The following is a 22440-nucleotide window of genomic DNA, read 5'->3' as shown; positions in this document are numbered from 1 at the left end:
AATACTGAAGAAGTAAAAACAACAATAATGGCACTTTGTATTCCTTTATATTCCATATCTTAAAACAAGCAGAAAAAACAATAACTAAAGTCATACCTCGGGCAGAGTACATATCTCTTTTCTTCCCAAAACCCCAGAAGACTTTCTGTTCCCTAATACTTAGGCTGTAAGATATCATGGAAAGACCCTAAGATCAGTCAGAATTCCTGAGCTGTATTCCTAGATTCCTTGTTTGCTAGTTATGTGACATTAAGTCACAAACTCTTGAACACTTTATTTCTTCATCTGTTTACCTGTCTCTTGGCATCTGAGAAAGGCTAATGCCTTTTTTATGAATGGACTTTTCTACATAAAGTTATCAATATCACTATACTAATATTTACCAATATATATCAACATTTACCAATATTTAGTGTTTTATTATTGTGTAAAATATTTTTATTGACTCAGTTATATTCAGATAGCTCCTTAAAGCTGTCACCATGTCCAATATTTGTTTGTAATACAATCCAGTAGGTGAGTCACTGTATTTCATATCATGAAACCCATACACGCCATGGATCTATATATCCTGAAACTGTCCCACTGAACGGGTGATAAATGATGAGTGCTTGGATTTCTTCATGGAGATATCACTCATTTGGTCACTATAAAGTCTAACCTGCATAGGAATTATGTGATAGCCAATAAAGAAGCCTAAAAACTCTGTCAATCTTCCAGATATACTTGCCACAACCCATTACCCAAACAAAAACTCTGATCTGCCTACATGGCCTTCCTCAACTCATAAGACTAACAGAGTACAGTAGGTTTTGCTTCTGTTGTTCTGTTTTATTTAAGAATTTTTGAGTCAAATGCATAGTTAATGAATGTCTCCTGCAATCATTTATATATATATATATATATATATATATATGAATGATGATTATATAATTATATATAAAGGAATTATTTCTTCCTTTTTACTGGTTTTGTTTTGGACTGAGCTATTTAAAAGTATTCCCAAAGTCCAGAAGAGTTTAAATACACAAGATGCTAATAGGTTGGGATTCAGATGTGCTTGTGTCCATTGAATAGACTTGTTTTATTTTTTACCAAAAAGGGAAAAAAACTGCAATATAGAAGTAATGAGTCTTTTTTTTAAAAAAGCTTATAATTTTAAACTTTTCTTTACAAAAATAAAATAGTTTTGAGCTACTATTTTTTTTCTGTCAACTTTGTTACAGTAACTAGCAACTTGAGGGTTCACTTTCTATTGCCAGTGTTTTGAATGAGACCCGCGTCTCCTGCTCAGATTTGTAAAGGAGTCACACAGCTCTCATTCTATGGTAGGGAATCCTCGGTAGAAGTGTAAGGATAAAAAATAAATGCAGCATCAATATCTCAGGGGAGGGCTGGGCACTGAGCAAACTGGAAAGCCTCTGCTGTGTTAGCAGAGGGAACCTCTATTCAAATTCATTGCCCAAAGAATGAAAGCCCACTGTTGCTTGATTTGAGGATCTGTCCAGAGCTTGAAATCCCAGTCACTGTGTAGGCTAAAGTTATAAGAACCATACAACAAATACATCTGTGACTGATTTGGCCTAAGGACCAGAAGTTTCTAACCTATGGTCTAGATGCTCAAAGCTACTACTTGAATTCTTAGGAAGACAGCACAAATCATCTTTTGCTCCTTAGTTCTAATATTTGAGGTTCCAGGAGCTAAGGGCGTCAGGGGTCTTCAGAGTTCTTGTTAAATTAAATATTCTCTCTACCCAGAAATACAGTTTTTACAACATAACAGTTTTTGTTTCATTCAGCCATCATTTCTAAATCGTGTCAAGTCTCTTGAATCCATAGAGCCTTTCCATGATTCTAGCCAATTTTAGCTGGAAGCCTAAAACTGTCTCTTGACTCTTCTATCAGAGAGTTCGATCCCAGCAATAATCATCTGAAGCAGAACACAACTGTTGGTTCAAGTGCCTTCGAATTCAGCAGCATTGGCCAAATCCTAACATTCTAAGACCTGCATCAGATATGGAGGCCACAAATAAGCAAAGGTGCCTGCCACAGGCTTTCATGAGAGCAGCAGCATGAGCCACAGGGCAGTGTGAATTCACAGTCGACTTCAAGCATCTACCCCTTTCCCCTTAAGAACTCTTTCTTCTTTGAAGTCAGGTCATTTTTCTTGCTTCACTCCATTTCATCTCTCTTCTTGCCATTCAGTGTTACTGGCATCTAACAAGTTTATCCTCTTTCCTCCAGAACAAAGCAATGGCCACAAGCAAAGGAGGCAGGGGCAGGGGACTTTGACAAGAATTTCCACATCTCTATTTTCTGTTCTTACATTAGCAAAAAGAAAGTTAGGCTTAGAGGAGAAACCACACAGTATAATATATAGAACACAGAGGAATGATTTTTTCACTGGAGATAAAACTATTTGAAACCTGGATTTAGTCTAAGGAGTTATGTTACTTTGGATAAATTATCTCTTTGAGTCTCTATTTTCTAATCTGTAGAGTGGACTTAAAAGGACACATTTCATAGATTGCTATAAAGATTATAGGAAGGAATGTATATAGAATGCTAAGCACATTATATTATTATTATTATGAATATAATTATGCATTGATGCAAAAAATGGATTTTATCTATCCAATATTCTTATAGTAGTTATATGCTTGAGATATTCCAGGTTGGTCCTAATTTGGTATAACCATATGGTTCTTCAGTAAAATAATTTTATTAAATTTATAGCTGTGATTTTTTGGTATTTTCTTGTTTTCATATAGATAAAATGTTTAAAACCTTTTACTGGATTATTTGTTAATTTCCAAAAATCATAGGTATCATTAATATGCTGTCTTCTGTGAAATCAGATGTGGACACTTACACTTGTTAATTTTACCTATGATTAGGAACTTCCAAATAACAACCAAAAATAACAGAAAGCCTTATTTTTTTGTCTGCCAGGCAAATGAGCTACATGTAAATAGTCAACTCACCCTATAAGTAGGCATTTAGCTGGGAGGTAGTGTTCCTTTATACAGAGAGTGATGGCTAACAGGGAGGCATTATCTAATAACTGAGATGCCCCAACAGATTATAGAAAGACTTGCTCTTCTGCTCTGTATACTTCCTTCATCGAAAAAGGAAGACTGCTCATAACTCTTCCTTTTCTTGCAATTAAAAGTAAATGTTGTAGTTATAACCCAATATAGCCTAATAGAAGCGTACCTCCTCCTCTGTTGAAATCTTAACGATTGTACCCTCTACAGACCCTTCGTAGTGAAAATGGAAGAGATAAATCCATGCCACTCAAGGGCAAAAATGCCAGGGCACAGAGGATAGGGTATCCTGAATAGAAAAGCAGCCTTGTACAAACAGGGCTTTAGAGAAATAACCATCTGGCTTCTAGGCTCCCTCAATAGCACCATTCTTATCTTACTACGGCTAAGAGAATCAGCCACTTCCCCAAAGGCTGTGGAAAGACTCTTGAGGCCTAGAATACAGTGTTTATTTACTTCTCAAATTCTTATTTGGTCAGGTTTCTTAAAATGTCACATATATATCTTTCTCCTCGTATTCCAGAAAATTAGATGCCACTAATCAATTGATATGCCAATTTGGGTTATGCTTCCAGTCCAGAAAATTACTGTACTCCATTATATGTTTTCCCAGTTACCATTATATACCAGTGATTAAATTTAAATTATATAAATTTGTAACATACGTTAAAAATGTATGTAATACTTAAAAAGCATCATAACTCCTCTTTTTATTGCTTTGCCAGTATAATATGTATAACATACTTCCCTGTTTTTAGTCTCTTCTTCCTTTCTGTTCTTTATTCTTCCTTTCTCTCTGGAATGTTAAGAAAGCAATTTTCTGAAGTGTAGGATACAGTTCAGATCCCCTGACTGGATTCAGAAGACAACGCTGCCCCATTTCCAGGGCACTGCAATCCATGATAATTCAATTGTATGCAGTAAAATGGCAGAATGCACAGTGGCGCTGGTTCATAATAATATCCACACAGTGAGAATTTCCTGAGTAGTCAGGATATTCTGTATTCACTAATAAATATTTTCCTAAGGCTACTTCTTAGAAAAATGTGGCTCTATATCATACTGACTGATTTATGGCTATAATTTATACATTCTATGTGCATTCAGTATTTTTTGTAGAATCTTTTAAGAGTCTTTAATTCATTGACTCTAGCATTATATCTTGTCATCCCGTTCATTTTAGTGTACTTTCACCTAATCAAGTCTAATTTCTGTAATCTTTCTCATTTGGTCTTATCCCTTTTTGTTCTCTTTCCTGCCCTCTCACATTTCCTCTAATACATGTTTCTCCCATCATTCTGAAAGGTGAGGTTGTTGAAGTTGTCACTGCATATTTTTAAGACTTACAACTATTAGGGTCAGGAACACCTCTCTCTGAACCCACTGCAGCTCTTCCTTCAGTTAAGTAACTGTTTTTAAGTCCTTATAGGGATAAAACAAAAAGGTGTTATCTCCCCCTTAACCATTGTGGGGGGGGGGGGATTTTAATTAACACATACTTCCCTGAAGAGTACGTGAACCATGCTTAACTGTCAACATAAGCAATACTTGTTGGAAAAAGTAAAAAATGTATAAAAGTTGGCACTTTTTTTTTCCTTTTTGGTTTAGTTTGTCTTTTAAGGCAATGTATCAAAAAAAAAAAAAAGTCCCAAATGCAAAATCAAGGCCTGCCTGACTTTTCAAGGGGGATAAGAAAGGGGGATAAGAATATCTACATGACATGAAACCAACAGTATTAATTTTAGATTGTTAGAAGGTCAGGGGTAAACAGCAGTTCAGGTTTAAGGCTGGAAGTTAAAGAAATAAACCCAAAAAATCAACACACACGTGCATGCACACCCACACACACACACACACACACCCATACACCCACCTACACACACCCACACACACATACACACATGAAAAAAAAGCCATCCTAATGCAAGAATTTTTTAGACTTATTGAAATAATGCTATATTTTTTGCTCCTATACTACCACCATAAAATACTAATAACATATAAATTTTAAGGTTTTTCTCACTTAAGATAATACATGAAGCATGCAGACAAGATGGGAGTGGAGGGAAACACAATGTACTACATACTAACCATGTGTCAAGTGGCATTGAAAATAAACTTTGCTTGTGTTAGCACATGTCCAGAACAATACCATGCTTGTTGCTGCCTCATAGTTCCACTAAATTCCATATCTATATGGTGTTTTTTACTCGTCAGATTTGTAGATCATAACATGTGGCTCAAGAATGAAGCCTGTTATTTATTTATTTATTTATTTATTTATTTATTTATTTATTTATTTTTCTTACCAATAGCAGAGAGTATTCAGTAGTCTGAGTTTTTTCCCCAATAACGTCATTCTGCTTTGTCTGTTCCTCTGCATGCTCAATGTTGATTTAGCTTTGTAACAAGAATTTTAAGACTCTCAATATTCCGGTAATAGTATCCAAATAAAACATGAGGAAAGGATGAGCCTAATGCCATGGGGAGGAAGCAGATGATGGAGTGATTGAAGAATATAGGTAATAATTTGCAAGAGGGAATTTAAAAGATTTTGTTATAGAAACATTGCTACAGAATTCTTGCTACACTGAGATTTGAGCACCACTTCTCCTAAATTTCATTACAACTGTTCACTTATAAATTAAATTGATTTCCTTCATGTAAAAAGCTAAATTCACATTGTTGGGAAAAAGGTCCTGAAATAAAATTTTTTACTTTCCCCCATAACAAAATAATATAAAAATATGCCACCACATTCTATGTGTACCTCTGTGTGTGTTAAATAAATGTGTTGGCCTTTAAAAATTAAAAAAAAAAAATGCCTAAAAAGATGAAATTCACTTCCTTAGTGTGGAACATTACACATATGAAATAAACTACCACTCAGTACAGATTCTGAATTTAAGTATCATTGAAAAATCTAGAGAGAGAGGGAAAAAAAGAACCTCTTCCCGGAACAATGGTGCTTTCGGGAAATGCTCTTTGATTGTCTGTGCTCTGGAGCAGTGAAGATTCCAGCTGTACAGAAGACAGCATATTTGCATATAAAAAGAACAAATTTGGTTCAAATGACTGTTGTCAGTACCAGAAGACGCCCATTCTCCAACTTGTCCCCAGCTCCCTCAGCTTCTCTCATGTCAATCCTCAGAAAATACTATTTTGTCTTGTTTTCATGAATATTACCTAGGTGACTAAGACTCTGTCGTCAAGCAATTGAATTAAAAACAAGTCTGTACTGGTGACTTTTCTAGTCTTGATATCCCACCCTATATGCTGAAAGCCCCAAACTGGCCTGGCATCATCACCTAACATTGTATACAGACTGGTTCTTTGTGTGCAAGCTCCAAATCCACGTTCCACTTCAGAAACAAGTGCTTGCAGCTTTCTGCTGCTCTTTTCAGCAGGAACATATGTGCTGCTTAAGAAAGGATGAAAACGTTATTCCAAGAATGGAAGCAGGTCCTTCCGAATACTAAAAGAAATATTGTGAATCAGTTAATGGAAATCTGTAACGTTAAAACTAGGATCAGAAAAGTTTAGAGAGAAACAACATGAAGCCTTTTATCTGCCCAGAGGCCAAGATGACAGCATTTTTCCATGACTATCAATCAGTTCCACATGGGAGCCAATAGGATTCCTATCAGGACAACCATAGAACCTGTCAGTGGATCCAGAAGAGCACGTGTGTTAGTGGGAAGGGTTAGTTACCTTCCCTGTTTTACCCCTGAATCAAAAGATAAGGCCAGTGTGGCTGGTGGAGACAGTTACAGGAGGGGTGGCAGAAAAGTCAGAACCTGAGTCACCAAAGAGAGGATGGCTAAGAGAAGTGCACTCAGAGTTGTTGAACTCTAAAGACTCAGAATGATTGATGTCCAGGAGGTATTCGGGAGTCAGAGGACAAATGAAGGAAATAAGGCCTGGAATGCTGCCTTCAGGGGTTGATGGTCTCCTGAAAGAATCCATTTGTTTGGGCAGGAAATAGCAAGCGATCTGGAAAACAGTTGTTCAATCTGGATGTCTATGTACAACACATTGACTCATAGTCCTGGCTTTCATCAAATCCTGAATGAGCCAATTTTTAGACATGATTTCCCAAACCAAAATATTTTAGAAGAATTGCATTGTATATATTACACAAGAGATTTAAATTTTAAAAGGTGGTGCTTTAAATTAAGGTAATTTTTTAAAAATTTCAGTAATATTTTTATAATGTATTGCACTTAGTATCTATATGTAAAATTAATGGTTTTTTTTTTAATGAAATTGCTATCCCTTTAAACCAAATATTTTACAAGTAGATTAAAAGTATTAAATCAAAGCCTTACATAAATAGAAAATAAGAGGGGGAAAGGGAGAATGAGAGGAATAGATGGGTCTGAGGGGATAGCCTCTATTTTAATTGTCTCCATGTAGAACATCATTTGGGGGAGGACAGTATTGAAGACCTTGAAGAATATAACTCCCCATTTTTCTTGACTCTTGAGTCAATCACATGTGTGATTTTCCTATAGACAAAAGAAAATCTCGATATTCGTGTTTTATGTGCAGCTCTAGGGGTGTCAATTCTCCCATCATGAGATGGTTGACTCACAGGAAATAAAACAGATACAGATAAGCTAAAACTAGAAATGACTAGCAATCCAGGAGACACAGAACAATAGAAAGGAGACAAGTGAGTATGTAGGTGAGAAAGCAAATGTGGGATAACTTGAAGACAGGAAGGGACTAATTATTCACAGCAAAATCCACAAGTTCAACCCACGTGGAAAAAGCATAGCTCAGACAATTGGAAATAACAGATAGTGCTTCTAGGGGAATCAGAGTTTGAAAAGAAACAAAAAAGCAAATTCTTAGAAAACTGGGATCTCCAGGGAGAACAGTTCAAATCTAAAGCTCAGCAGAGTTCCTGCTAGCTGAATGGAACGCTTCAGGGCCCTAGCTACAAAGGCAGTTTCAGAACAAAGAGTAGTTACACTACCCAAATTAAAAAAGAACCACCTCTCTACTCTTCCAGGGCATGTGGTACACTAGGTAAGATAAGAATATGGATATCTTCTGTTTGAGGGTCTCCTTCAAGTTCTTACTTGCTATATGGAGTAAACTGCTTAAGGTTCCCAGCCATGGATCCCAGTCCTGACTCAGTGACTGGATTTGTTATGGAGTCTCCCTATCCTCATCCTGAAGTGGGGATAGTAACTGTAGTTCTTCTCACTGAGGGTTGGTGAAGATCCAATTAAATATGTGAGAAAAAAAAAGATTGAATTTCCAACGATGTATGAACATATTTCTCACTTTCATATATATTTGTCAAACACCCTGTGAATAAGAATTATAACCCACAACTTACACATAAAGAATCAGAGTTTTAGAGAGGGTAAGGGATTAACTGAAGACAATCAACAGATTAATACCATTAAGTGATAACTTATATGTCTAGCACCATTCTTAGTGTTTAAGTAACTACCTCAGCTTAATCCACAAAAACTCCCCAATAAAATTTAATTGTTCAGAGGTTACACAGGTAGCCAGTAGAAGAATCAGGATTCAAACGCTCTCAGGATGGCAGCCCAGCCCAGGCTCTCAAAACACTGTCCTTGTATTACATTCTCTCAGGGTTACATGGTATAGGCTGAAATGTAAGTTCAAATCTCTGGACCCATTCCAGTCCATTTCTACTATTCTAGCTGTCTGTTACACTTTCTGTTATTTGTTTACATATGCTCTTAAAAGCATATCTATAAGAAGATTGCTTTCTTGGGGACACCTAGGTGGCTCAACTGGTGAAGCATCTGACTCTTGATCTTGGCTCAGGTCACGATCTCATGGTTTGAGCCCCACCTCAGGCTCTGCACAGACAGCACCGATCCTGCTTGGGATTCTCTCTCCCTCTCTCTCTGCCCCTCCGTCGTCGCTCACTTGTGTATTCTCTCTCTCTCTCCTCAAAATAAATACGTAAGCTTTAAGAAGATTGCTTGTTTTATGATGCTGTCATAATAATAGAATCATGAAGTGTGTTTGTGAAGAATTTTAGACATAAATTCTAAACAGGTAAGCAATCACCAGCTATACAGTCTAGTTACAAAATGTCCTTGTTCAGCTCAGCCTATGACTGATTCCTCCTCTCAGTTCTTTCTAGAAGAACTCCAAGGGCAAGTAAGCCTCTACCCTTCCTAATATATAATTTTCTTATAACAAAATATCAATGTTTAAATAATTGTATTTATTGAGAATTTTAAAATGAACTTCTTTCTACAAATAATTGTGTCACAATAATTACAAAACATTTCAAGGGCATATCTAAATATACACATCTATTTTATGAAGAAATATGAGAGGAAAAAAGCAATGGCATCCATGCATGCATTCAATTCATGGATATTTATTAAGTGTCTAAATGTGCCCAGCATGATTCTAGGTGACAGTTTCACAGCAGTGAACAAGAAGTTCCCTATTTTATGGAGCTTGTACGCTAGTGGGACATGAAGTTTAAAATAATAATTTAGTCACAATTTTAAACAGGGTGTTAAATTGAATGTTGAGGAGTGAGGGTGTGGGTCACAAAAAGTTTCTCTGATGAGGTGACATTTGAGCTGAGCTAAAACATACCAAGGAGCCAGTTTGGGGGAACAACAAATGCAAAGATCCAGATATTTGGCTTGTTTGAGAAGCAAAAAGAAGACCAAAGCTGATGAAGAATGAGCTAGGGGATAGCTTATGTCTGGTGAGAATGGCCTACTTCTCAAGATCCTTGTAGAATGTGGTAAGATATTTCAATTTTATTCTAAGTGAAATGGAAGCTATTGGGGGATTTTAACTAGGAAAGTGAAGAAATCACCATTGATATTTTTAAAAGATTATTCTGGATCTTCTGTCTGGACGTGACTATGCAGGGGCAAGAGCAGATGCCAGGTTCCCATAAAGAGTCCTCTAACTGTCCCCGATGAGAGCTGATAGCTGCTTAGAATTGAACAACAGGAGGGGCAAAGGATGGGGTTGGTCAAATTCAGAAATATTTTAAACATAGGAATATAGGCTTTGATGATGGATCTAAAATGAGGTTAAAAAAAAGGGAATTAAAAAGAGTGATATTGGGGGATTTGTATAACTGAATGGATGGTGATATTTTTGCGAGATTGGCATCATGGAGGAATAAAATACCTCCTAGATGAGCAAGTGGAGATATCTCCTAGCCAGTTGAAAATGGGAGTAGGGAGCTCCATGGAAAAGTGAAAGCAAGAGTTACAGGTTTTGAAAACAAAACCCACAAATGTTTAAAGCCGTGGACTTTCAAGTTGCTAAGAGTGATGACACATTTAAGTTTTGTGAATATTGGGGATAAAACCGATATCCTGAATTTGGACAAGTTTTGACCTGGGGATACCTGTTTTGCTTAAATTGACTTCTGAGACCTCACCACGATAGATAACAGCCAAGAATAATCTGCTTGTCCTTGATAAAGTAAAAGTAATATGGGAATAAGTGCCAGAGCACTTGAAAAGCTTGGGCTTTCTCATACTAGGTGTATGACCGTAGGCAAGTCACTTAATGCCTCTGAGAGTCAGTTTTCTTCCATTGTAAAATGGGCATAGCACCACCTTTGCCAACTTCAAAAGGTCAAAGCCCAAGTTAGAAGCATTTTGGAAAAGACTGTTTTGTACAGTGGAAACACGAGGGACGTCTCTTTAATACTGATTTCCACTCTACTAGGTCTCTTTTCTTCCCCATGGCATGGCTCCCAGGTGGCCTAGGATACTTTTGGATACCATCTGCTCGACAAGAAGGCTGCCTGATAAATTTTCAGCCCCAAAGACAGCAGCATCAGGGGATCTTGCTCCCTCACAACCTCAGAGGCTTTCAACTTGATGCAAAGCAAAACCACCTAATGAACAAAGCCCTTAGGTAGTCCTGATTCCCCAATTACCCATAAGTAGCAACAGATGCTGCAAAGGTATACCTGTTCCAGTGACCAGCCACTGTCAGTAATTAGACAATGGAGGGAAGTAAGCAATGAGGTAAATCACACAGAAAGAGTAATAAACTAGACGAGGTATGTTGCTCATGGAAAAAAGACACAAATAAAGAAGGTAGGGAAGTAAATTAAAAAAAAAAACAACCTCTAATTTAACAATAATTTGCAAAACTTATGTGGAACAATCTGATTTGGCCTATGAGTTCACCTGGTTAAAGACCTCCTTTAACTGAAGCTCCCATGGAATATTGTTCAGAAAGAAATGTGACTGGAATAGATCTACTTATCACAACACAATCTAGTTAAATGATACGGTTGCGGGGCGCCTGGGTGGCGCAGTCGGTTAAGCGTCCGACTTCAGCCAGGTCACGATATCGCGGTCCATGAGTTCGAGCCCCGCATCAGGCTCTGGGCTGATGGCTCAGAGCCTGGAGCCTGCTTCCGATTCTGTGTCTCCCTCTCTCTCTGCCCCTCCCCCCGTTCATGCTCTGTCTCTCTCTGTCCCAAAAATAAATAAACGTTGAAAAAAAAATTAAAAAAAAAATGATACGGTTTTGCAGCAGATAGGAAGTGGGAAGAGAAGTTTGATTTCTCATTTTATTAGTGATGTTACACATCTCACTTCCTCAAGAGCACCAAACGAATCTACACCAGTGGTCAGTAAGAACAGGCTACCTTCTAACTGCAGCACACATTAAATCTTGAGACTCTGGAAACCACTACTCACACAACAGCCTGTTAAGAAGCTCTGATTGGTTCATTTTCTCTCTTCTTTCAGTGAAATCTCTAATTATTTCAGCAGTACAAAAACATAATGCAGATCTTAGATTACCTTTTATTGTCTTCTCTCTCCCACTCCTGCACTTTAATAATCAACCACAAAGAACATGGCCTTTGGAGTTATAATCTATACTCCTCCACTTCCTAGCCTTATGCCCTTGGGCAAGTTACTGAATCCATCTCTGAAACATGAATAGTGGGAAGCACTAATAGGTCAGCTGTAGAAGCAAAGATAAAAAAAATGAAAAGTGTGCAGGGGCGCCTGGGTGCTCAGTCGGTTAAGTATCCTACTTCAGCTCAGGTCATGATCTTGTGTTCGAGAGTTCAAGCCCTGCATCGGGCTTTGTGCCAACAGCTCTGAGCCTGGAGGCCTGCTTAAGATTCTGTGTCTCCTTGTCTCTCTGCTCCTCCTCTGCTCGTGCTTGTGTCTCTCTCTCTCAAAAATAAATAAACATCAAAAAAAATTTTTTTTAAAAGTGTTGCAGCCTAATACCCTGGCACCTAGAAGGAGTTCCATAAGCGATAGCAATTATTATGCACAAAAAGACAGTGTTTAAGACCTGCTGCTCAAGGAAGAACTTGTTGACTATAAGAAAGTGACTCACCCAAGGATATTTTCAAAATAATACAGCTTAACCACTCAGTAAATGTATGTCAGATACTAGTTTAAGTGCTTTATGTACATTAATTTATTTAATCCTAACAAGCAACTTATAAGGTAGATACTGATGCCCTTCCCATTTTTACAGATAAGAAAACAGAGATTCAGAAACACCATGTAATTTTTCTAAGGTCAAGTGGCTAGACGGTAACAAAGATAGGACTCAAATGATTTCAATTGGCTTCTCACTCCCATCTCTTAACTGGTGAGATATTGCCTCCCCACTCAAACTGTAGACTGAAATCTGAGACTGAAATGCAATCCACTTCTATTAGTTGTCTGTTATTTTTGTTTCTTTGTTTCTGAAAAGGTCTCCTCAGAGTATTGCTAGTTACCTGATGCTGTCAAAATTGCAATAGCTTGAAGGAAGATGCTCAGGTATGCAAACTCTGCATAGGTAGGCAGTTGTCAGGAGCACAACATGGCTACAGAGTCCACTGTATCCAGCTCAGCATGGTTAAGGCTTCTTTGAGTTTCATCTAATATAGCCCTAAAGCAGTAAGGCTCAATTGTTGCTGATACCCAAATGCAATTTGCTAGCATTAGACAATGTTTAAAAACTTGTGTTCATCTGGAATTTTAAATAAGCTCCAAATATATGTGCAATGATTGTAAAATACTGCAAGAGAATTTCTAGAGCCTTAATTTATTTTGATGTGGGATTATAAGTAATAAAGAGCGATATGTAAATGAGCATTAAGCACATCACCTTGGAAAATGAGCTCTAGGATTTTGTTTCATGAAATTTGCTACTCCTTTTGCTTTAATTGTCTCTTGTGTTCCTTCTAAACCAACTGAAATCCCTCTCATCTTTTCAGGTCTGGTCCAAATGCCACTTCCTTTGAGATGTTGTTTCTGATGCCATAATTATATTTAATTACTGTTTGCTTAGTATTTCCATAGTTGTTGGTGTGTGCCTTTATTTTGCCCTTATCATAGTCTGCCTGGCATTATAGTTGTTTGTCTTCACCACCTCCTAGAAATTTTGGGAAGCAGGAATCAATAAAAAGGGGATATACCCTGATGATTAAAAAGCAGGGGCTTCAGAATCAGACAAAACTCAATTTGGATCCTGACACTGTCAATCAATTTCCATAAGATCTTTGGGAAGTTGACCATTGGGAATTTTTGATGTTTTATCTCTTAAGTGAACATAATGGGAGAGCATGCTCTGCACTCAGACTCCTGGGTTCAAATCTTGGGCCCATACTTTACCTGTTCATGTCTAAGTTTCTTTTCCTGTTAAAACAATATGACTAACTAATAAGGGAGCAATTATTCCACAATTAAGTTGTGAAAATGGGGGTGCCTGGTGGCTCAGTCAGTTGAGTATCCAACTCATGATTTTGGCTCAAGTCATAATCTTATGGTTTGTGAGATCAAACCACACATCCATCGGCTCTGAGCTGACAGCTCAGAGCCTGCTTGGGATTCTCTCTCTCCCTCTTTCTCTGCACCTACACTGCTTACTCTCACTCTGTCTCTCAAAATAAACAAATAAACATTTTAATAAATAAATGAATTGTGAAACAGAAAGTAATTAATTTATGTAAATGACTTACGACAAAAGAATGGTTAAATGGATAAGCACTCATAAATGTTTGTTGTTTTTAGTGTTACCTTGTAGAGTTGTGGTGAGGAAAACATGGCATTCTGTTTGTAAAGAGGTAAAGTACCATTTCATAGTATCTTAAATATCATGGATTCTCAAAGAATGGTATCTACCACTGTGCTATTACTGTGATCCCAGCACTTTGCACAATGCCTTGTCTTTAGAAGGTACCCCCCCCAAATTATTGTTGAGTGGAAAGCAATGTTTTTTAAGGGAAATATCACATTGTAAGAATCAAGATAATGGTGATCTGTGTTTAATGAAGCAACAAAAAAGGATGAGCAGAGGCCTTATCTAATTCTTAGCAGGTGCTTCTTTTTTTGCTTCAAGATGATCTTACAGCTTATAGGAAGTAATATTTTTACCAATAGATTAAATACAAAAAATATACCTCTGTGCTTGGTATTCCCTTTAGCTGGAACAGCATACCACGTAGAGGGTAAAAGATACTAAAGAAGATAGACTAAAACCTTCCATTTTTCCACTGGAGCTTTAAAGAAAAAAGTCAGAGCTTTATAATCATTTATAGAACAAAGACCAGCAGGAATGTAGAAGTGTAAACACAGAAAGGAGCTAGCAAGTTTAGCCTCCTAAGGTTTTTTTTTTCTTTTAGAGAAACATACGAAACAATTCCTGATTTATAGCAATTCATAAAGTATAAATGGACCTGACGTGCAGGTTAATGAAGGCCCTAGCAAGCTATAAAAGCTGTGTCTATAAAGAAATGAGACTTTTTATGCAGCTTGTCAGTCTGAGCACATTTTAATACACATTTCAAATTCTGAACACAGAAAACTGATCACATAATTTACACGACTTTGTGTTTTTTGCTTGCTGTTTGTTTTTTGTTTTGTTTTGGTTTTTTTTTGTTTTGTTAACCAGGCTATTAGAAATTAGTGGCTCTGAGTGTTGTATATAAGTGACAAATCACTGAATTCTACTACTGAAATCAATCATGCACTGTATGTTAACTAAATAAATTTAAATACAATTAAAAAAGATAAAATACAACCATAAAAAAAGATATATAGTTACTTTATATATAAAATCCAAAATCTGTACACATAACCTAATATATGATCCAATAGAAGAACAAAGTATTTAGATTCATCACCTTCCTGGACAAAGCCTTAGCAACCAAAATAGGATAACCTCTTTTGAAAGCCACTCTGATATTTGAAGTAACCTACCTAAGGACATCTTGTCACTTTGCCATAATATAATGTTGTCATAAAATTGAATTTTAATTACTGAATTCTAGAATGGTACACCTCACTTACCTAGTATAGTGGGTTGCATATCCACAAGACTGTTTTTATTTTAATATATTTTAATAAATTATTTTAATTTATTTTAAATTTATATTTTTTAATAAAAAATTTTATTTTCCTGTTACCATAGAAAAAATAGTCTCTACAAGTGGTAAACTTCAATTTCTCTATTTAGTCACATTATGTATGGCAGAACTGGCATGCCTTCCAGAGTGAATGTGAAGTTAAAACACTTGGAATCATTGAGTTTTCTATACATACAACTATTCCAAAGGACCAAGAAATAGAGGAATGGAGAACCCAATTTGAGAACACATTTTCCACTTTCTCTTCCAGGAAGACAAGATGGCTGGCCTTTCTATATGTAGCTTGGTATCTAATGATAAATGAGTATTTATTATGTGCTTTGGTATGTGTGTGTTTTCTGGAGTTGAAGTCTTTATCTTATTCCAAGCACCAAGTGTATGCTTATGATGCTCTCCTGGTCTAGGATGTGATTCCTCCTTTCCTCTTCCTATTTTTAATCCTACAGTCTTCCTTGAAAAATTGACTTTATTTAGTTTTCCTTGCAAAGTCTTTTTGACTACTCCTCTCTGCACTCATTTGATTCTTTACACAATCTTTATATTCTTAGAGATCCTAAAAAATCACTGAGCTTTAATTTTTTGATGTTTATCTTATTTTTTTTTAGAGAGAGAGAGAAAGAGAAAGAGTGTGAGTGGGGAAGAGGTAGAGAGGAATAGAGAGACACAGATATGAAGCAGGCTCCAGGCTCTGAACTGTCAGTGCAGAGCCTGATGTGGAGCTTGAACTCATGGACCACAAGATCATGACCTGAGCAGAAGTCGGATGCTTAACCAACTGAGCCACCCAGGTGCCCCCAAAATTGCTAAGGTTTTAAAGGTCTTTTAATGATTTCAGGAGTCTTAGTTTGACCTCTCTAATTATACTATGAGCTAATTGAAGCAAAGAACAGATTTTTACCACTTCAGATATGCCCCTTTTCTTGTTTAGCTTATTCAGGTTATTCATTTTAAAAAATGACACCACCTGATTGTGACATTTATATGAGCACATTGCAGAGATTTGGAAAGCTGTAAGAAAGTAAACAAAGGAAGCAAAATCCTACTAATATGTCATAACCATGATTAAAGATACTCATACTTATTCTTCCAATCTTATTCTTTCATACATACAAAGAGAGTTAAATAAGTAAGGGTCATGTTGTATATGTAGTTTGTTATTCTGTTTTGGCAACATTTATATTCCCTTGTTTGATGAAATATCCCTTTAACAGATGATTTTTATGATTGTATAGTATTCCATCTTAAGACTATATGTTTTACTATAAAAATTAAACAACACATGCTGATCGACTCTGCATTGAGAATAAAATACAGTGGTCTGCACTTTCCTTCATCCATCCTGAATTTGAGGTATTAGGATAAAAGTCAAGAAATGAGATGATATAATGGACATAAAAAGAGTTAACTGTCTGAAAATGTATTATGATATATAACTACATTGCAGAGATAACAGATGTATTTCTACATTGCCTATTACTGATTTTTATTTATGCTAATTTTCATTATATTACCATAGAAGTTATAGCAGTTGCTATAAGACTTCTCAATTTTAGAGAAAACTAAAAAATAAAGTAAGGCTATGTTAAATAATTTGATCCTTGGATTCGTCTTATTTTATACACTAATAAAACCTACATGGGACGAGTTGATACATTTTCTTTCAAGAGGGAAAAGTCTCTGGAAAAAAAACTATCCCATAATTTTATATATAGATTCTTAAAAGATAAAACAGCTTCACAAAAGGCAAAGGATTAACAATCTGTTAGCTTTGAATCCTACTCTCCCTGTCTCTTGCTCACTAGAGGCTCAACCCAATCATGAGGGCTGATTCTATTACCCAGGGGTTATGGAGTAAGAGACACTAGAAGAGGCTATGGGACCAGGATGAGTATTTCTTCTGTCTCACAATTGTCATACTCTGACCCTAGCATTCTGGTCATCTAACAGGTGGTCGTCAGTATTCTGCCATTGCTGCTGAGGCTTTGTTTACTTCAAGACAGATCAGCTCATAACTTGGTTTCATTCCTGATCAAACCAGCAACCCAATTCACTACCCTTGAAACCCAGTATTCTCATTCTTATGACCCTTTACCTGCTGCATAAATATTTACTATAGCCAGGGTCTCCTGCTCAGAAAGTTACCTGGATCTTCTATTCAGTATAGACACTTTCCAACAAGTACCCACTTCCCAAATCCCTTTGGATACACAGAATCCTTCTTTGACTTTTATATCTAAAATAGTCCCTCCATTCCGCAAGTCAATTACCTCTCCCCCAGACATATTCTATATAGTTGTTCTATTTCCTGTATACATAGAACTTAACACTACCTGAAATTATTTACTTACAAGTTTGCTATGCTCCCAATACAAAATGGATGAAAGAATGATTTGTATTGTTAGAACTTTCACTCCAGCATCCGTGTCTTTACATTCCTATCATAATTGACACCGAGGTTGTTGCCATGCCTAAAATGTGTCTTTCGATGTGCCCTATATCTGGTCATTGGCCTCCATTAGGTATCAGGCACCAAGGTATAAATTATTTTAAGAATATAACTTCACAGGGTCAAATAAAGGAGTACATGCATACACACACACGTGTCATCTCATGCCATTAATATATATTAATGTATATCAAAATATGTAGTATAAGTTAGTGCCTATTGTTTTGGATTTATGATATGTAGTATCCACATAAAAATATGAAAACTACTCATAAGTATTCTATTGACTTTGGATCTAGTAAATGAAAATATATAAACATTATGAGCATAATTAAGAGCATAAACTTAATAGTTAATAGAAAGTTTTTGTCTCAGGCAAGATTAGTCTTCTCTCTATATTTTCCACAATGGTTTCAAAAGAAATGCACCCAGATTTTAAGAAATGATCTCTCTCATGGGGCGCCTGGGTGGCTCAGTCGGTTAAGTGGCTGACTTCGGCTCAGGTCATGATCTCGCGGTCCGTGAGTTCGAGCCCCACGTGGGGCTCTGTGCTGACAGCTCAGAGCCTGAAGCCTGTTTCAGATTCTGTGTCTCCCTCTCTCTGACCCTCCCCTGTTCATGCTTTGTCTCTGTCTCAAAATAAATAAACGTTAAAAAAATTAAAAAGAAAGAAATGATCTCTCTTCTTAAATGCTAACCTAAGCACAAAAATAAAATAAAAATTTGTTTAAAAATTTAAAAAATTATTAAACTTTAAGAAAATCTTTATTCTCTTCAGTTTTTCATTATTTCTCTTTGTGGAAATAAAAAGGAATCAACACACTTAAAAGAAACAATGATAAAAACACGGATGCAGTCTTTCAGTTGTAAGGGATGAGTTATATAATTTAGATTCAATAAACCACTAGAAGTATAGTTGGTAATGGTCTTGAGATACTCATTTTTCAGTAAATGCTGATCTTGTGCTATCAAGACATTTTTAACCAATTAGTTTGCTCAATTGACTAAGAATCTCCTACCTCATTTACTTGAATAAAGATGTAGAGAACTTCAGCAAGATATAATGATTTCATAATGGCATACAGACATGGCAGAAACAATCCTTAATGGAAAATAACTTATACAAAGCATTATGACACCTAGCAAAATTAGTATAGCTATTTCCCCAATTTAAAGGCAAGGCTATTGGAGTTTTCAATTTATTTGAATACTTAGTAAAGAATCAGGAATCAAATATCAAAAATTTCATTGAAAAATTAGGTGGAAAAAAAGCCTCCTGCTTTATTTCTTTTTTTTTTTAAAGAATGTTTTTTGTATTAAAATGCGTTGCTTTTTTATTAAATAAATATGCATTCTTAAATAATGATAAAAATATTTAGGAAATGATTATTATTTCATTATTAATTATGAAGTTAACTAGTTAGCAGGTGAAGTGTTAAAGAATTTGTGGGATTTAAAAAAAACTAAAAAAAAAAAAAAAAAAAGCCAAAATATATAGTAAAGCCTATACAGATTTAATTATAATGTCCTTGAAAGAGTAGTTTTTAAAAGTGTTTTTTTTTTTTTCTTTTCTTTCTTTTTTAATAGTACAATTGAGGGCTTTGTGTGCTCAAAAGCATAACAAATAGTTTGGGGAATATATCTTCCAGGATCAACAACACAATTTCCTGAAGACTCTCAATAACCTTATTTACTTGTAAGGCATTTTTTTTGCCACATGATAAAATCAAATGATCTGTTGTTAAGAATTCTAGTGTGTCTTGGGGCGCCTGGGTGGCACAGTCGGTTAAGCATCCGACTTCAGCCAGGTCACGATCTCGCGGTCCGTGAGTTCGAGCCCCGTGTCAGGCTCTGGGCTGATGGCTCAGAGCCTGGAGCCTGTTTCCGATTCTGTGTCTCCCTCTCTCTCTGCCCCTCCCCCGTTCATGCTCTGTCTCTCTCTGTCCAAAAAATAAATAAAAACGTTGAAAAAAAAATTAAAAAAAAAAGAATTCTAGTGTGTCTTTTAAGTAAATATGAAAAATAAAATTGAAGGTTTTTTTAGTGGGAGGAATATTATTATGAATAAATTCTCACAGCTGCTCATCTCTTAGATCTATGATCCAAAGACAGAAAAATAGGTGACAACAGCATTGCTACTGAATTTGGGCTTTCAAAACAAAAAAAAAAAATATACCGAGGTCTTTGAACAAGACAGATAACTTTATTTGAAATAGAAGAGACATATTTGGCCCAGGCACCCTGTCTCTTGAAACTTGGTCTCCATGTTTGACTAACAGCCTCTCCTACAATTGTCTCTGCCTCCTTCAGATTTCACAAGATGAAAATAAGAAGGATTTATCTGTATCTTTAAATACACTAAATTAGGGGTGCCTGGGCAGCTCAGTTGGTGAAGCTTCCAACTTCAGCTCCAACTTGCTGTTTGTGGGTTCAAACCCCATATTGGGCTCTGAGCTGAAACTGCAGAGCCTGCTTGGAATTGTCTCTCTCACCTTTTCTCTCTCTGCCCCCCCCACTTCTGTGCACACACTCTCTCCCCAAAAAATAAATAAAAAATAAAAGTAATGGCCTCAACATTACTTCTAAAAATAATAATAAAGAAATAAATACACTAAGTTATTTTCTAACACATCTTAACTCTTTGAAATCCTACTAAAAAAAGTTAAAAAAATGAATTTCTTGTCTCAAAAATGAAAGATGAATAGATAAAGGCTCAAGTAGCAAGAGTTACAGTGAGTCAAGAGCTACCTAGGCTTATTTTGCTACTCAATACAATACAAGTTCTTTCTATATCTGACACTATCTGAGAACTCTCTAGAAAAAAGAAAAAAAAAAGTATAACTTTTTGGGTGTTACCACAGAAGTTTCTTGAGTTTTCACATTTCTGTTTCTCAATACCTGGGAAAATAAAAAACTAGAATCCTTAACTTAAAGCACCTTTTAGCTACGTTTGTAACAAAAATGAAATGTTTAAGAAATGAATTGTACCAAAATCCAGAACACTGACAATACTAAATGCTTGTGAGGATGAAGAGTAACAGAAACACTTAGGCATTGTTGGCAGGAATGCACAATAATATAGCCACTTTGCAAGACAGTTTGGCAATTTCTTATAAAACTAAACATACTCTTGCCAAATAACAATATGTTCCCTCATATTTACCCAAAGGCATTGAAAACTTACGTCCTCATAAAAACTTGCATACAGCTTTATCCATAATTGTCAAAACTTGGAAGTGACCTAGAAATCCCTTAGTAAGTGAGTGGACATATGAACTGTGGTATATCCAAACATTGGAATAATTTTTAGTGCTAAAAAATGAGCTATCAAGCCATGAAAAGGCCTAGAGGGAACTTAAATGAATATTACTAAGTGAAAGAAGCTAGTATGAAAGGGTTACATACTGCATGATTCCAACTATATGACATTCTGGAAAAGATAAAACTAGGGAGACAGTAAAAAATATCAGTAGTTGCCGCAGGTTAGGTGAGAGAGGGATGAATAGACTGAGCACACAGGATTTTTAGGGTAATGAAGATATTCTGTTTGATACTTTAATGATCGATATATGTCATTATTATTATTCAAACGCATAGAATATAACAAAACCAAGAATGAGCCCAAATGTAAACTATGGACTTAGAGTGGTAATGATTTATCAGTGTAAGTTCAACAATTGTAATAAATGTAAAATCTCTGTCCTTTCTGTTCAATTTTGCTGTGAACCTAAAAATGCTCTAAAAATAAGCTCTATTAAAGAGAAAACAAACAAAATTAAATATATATTAATATATTAAATATATATTATATATATATATATTTTATATATATTATAAATATATATACATTAATAATTTATATATATATATTTTATATATATAATATATATTAATATTTTATATGTATTATAAATATACACACACACACACACACAATGTTATCTCAGTAAGTTATACTTCAAAATGTAATGTTTTGAGCAAAGGATATAAATTTGAAACCTATTTCATTAATGAAAATAGATAATCCTGGAATAATTGAGACTTCAAACCACTAAAAACTACTATAGATAATAAATGTATATATTTCAATTTTTCCAAAAATTTATAAAACACGTATATTAATAAAGGTTTACCTATCTTGTCTCTGTATATGAAATTGAACACATGTATGTGTGATTCTATAAAACCTCATTACAAATACAATGTAAAGATATCAGTGAGCTTACAAAATATTTCAGAACCATAAGCTCAGATTCTATAAATTGGGGAAAGTAACACCATATAGAATGAACTCCCCCCCAGCTTTGTTATTATTTTTTAAACTGAAGTACAACAAAAACAACTTGTATTAGTTTCACGTGTAGAATATAATTCAACAATTTCATAGCATTTCTCAGTGCCCATCATGATAACTGTACTTTTAATCTCCTTTACCTATTTCACCCATCCTGCCATCTACCTCAAAGTAACACCTTAAAGAGTGAAATTTCTTTTATAGAACAATGTTTGTAAAAGTTTGTAAATTATATAATGATTATAAGCAATGATATAATGATATAAGCAAC

At 35.6% G+C, this 22440-nt stretch overlaps 1 protein-coding gene across 1 annotated transcript in view; it reads right to left on the bottom strand.

Moving 5' to 3' along the window:
- Positions 1-22440, bottom strand: part of INPP4B (inositol polyphosphate-4-phosphatase type II B) — a 797369-nt gene that overhangs the window by 353658 nt on the left and 421271 nt on the right.

This window comes from Lynx canadensis, chromosome B1 (assembly GCF_007474595.2).
Source record: "Lynx canadensis isolate LIC74 chromosome B1, mLynCan4.pri.v2, whole genome shotgun sequence".
NCBI classification, from domain to species: domain Eukaryota; kingdom Metazoa; phylum Chordata; class Mammalia; order Carnivora; family Felidae; genus Lynx; species Lynx canadensis.
This window is presented reverse-complemented; position numbering and strand designations above follow the sequence as displayed.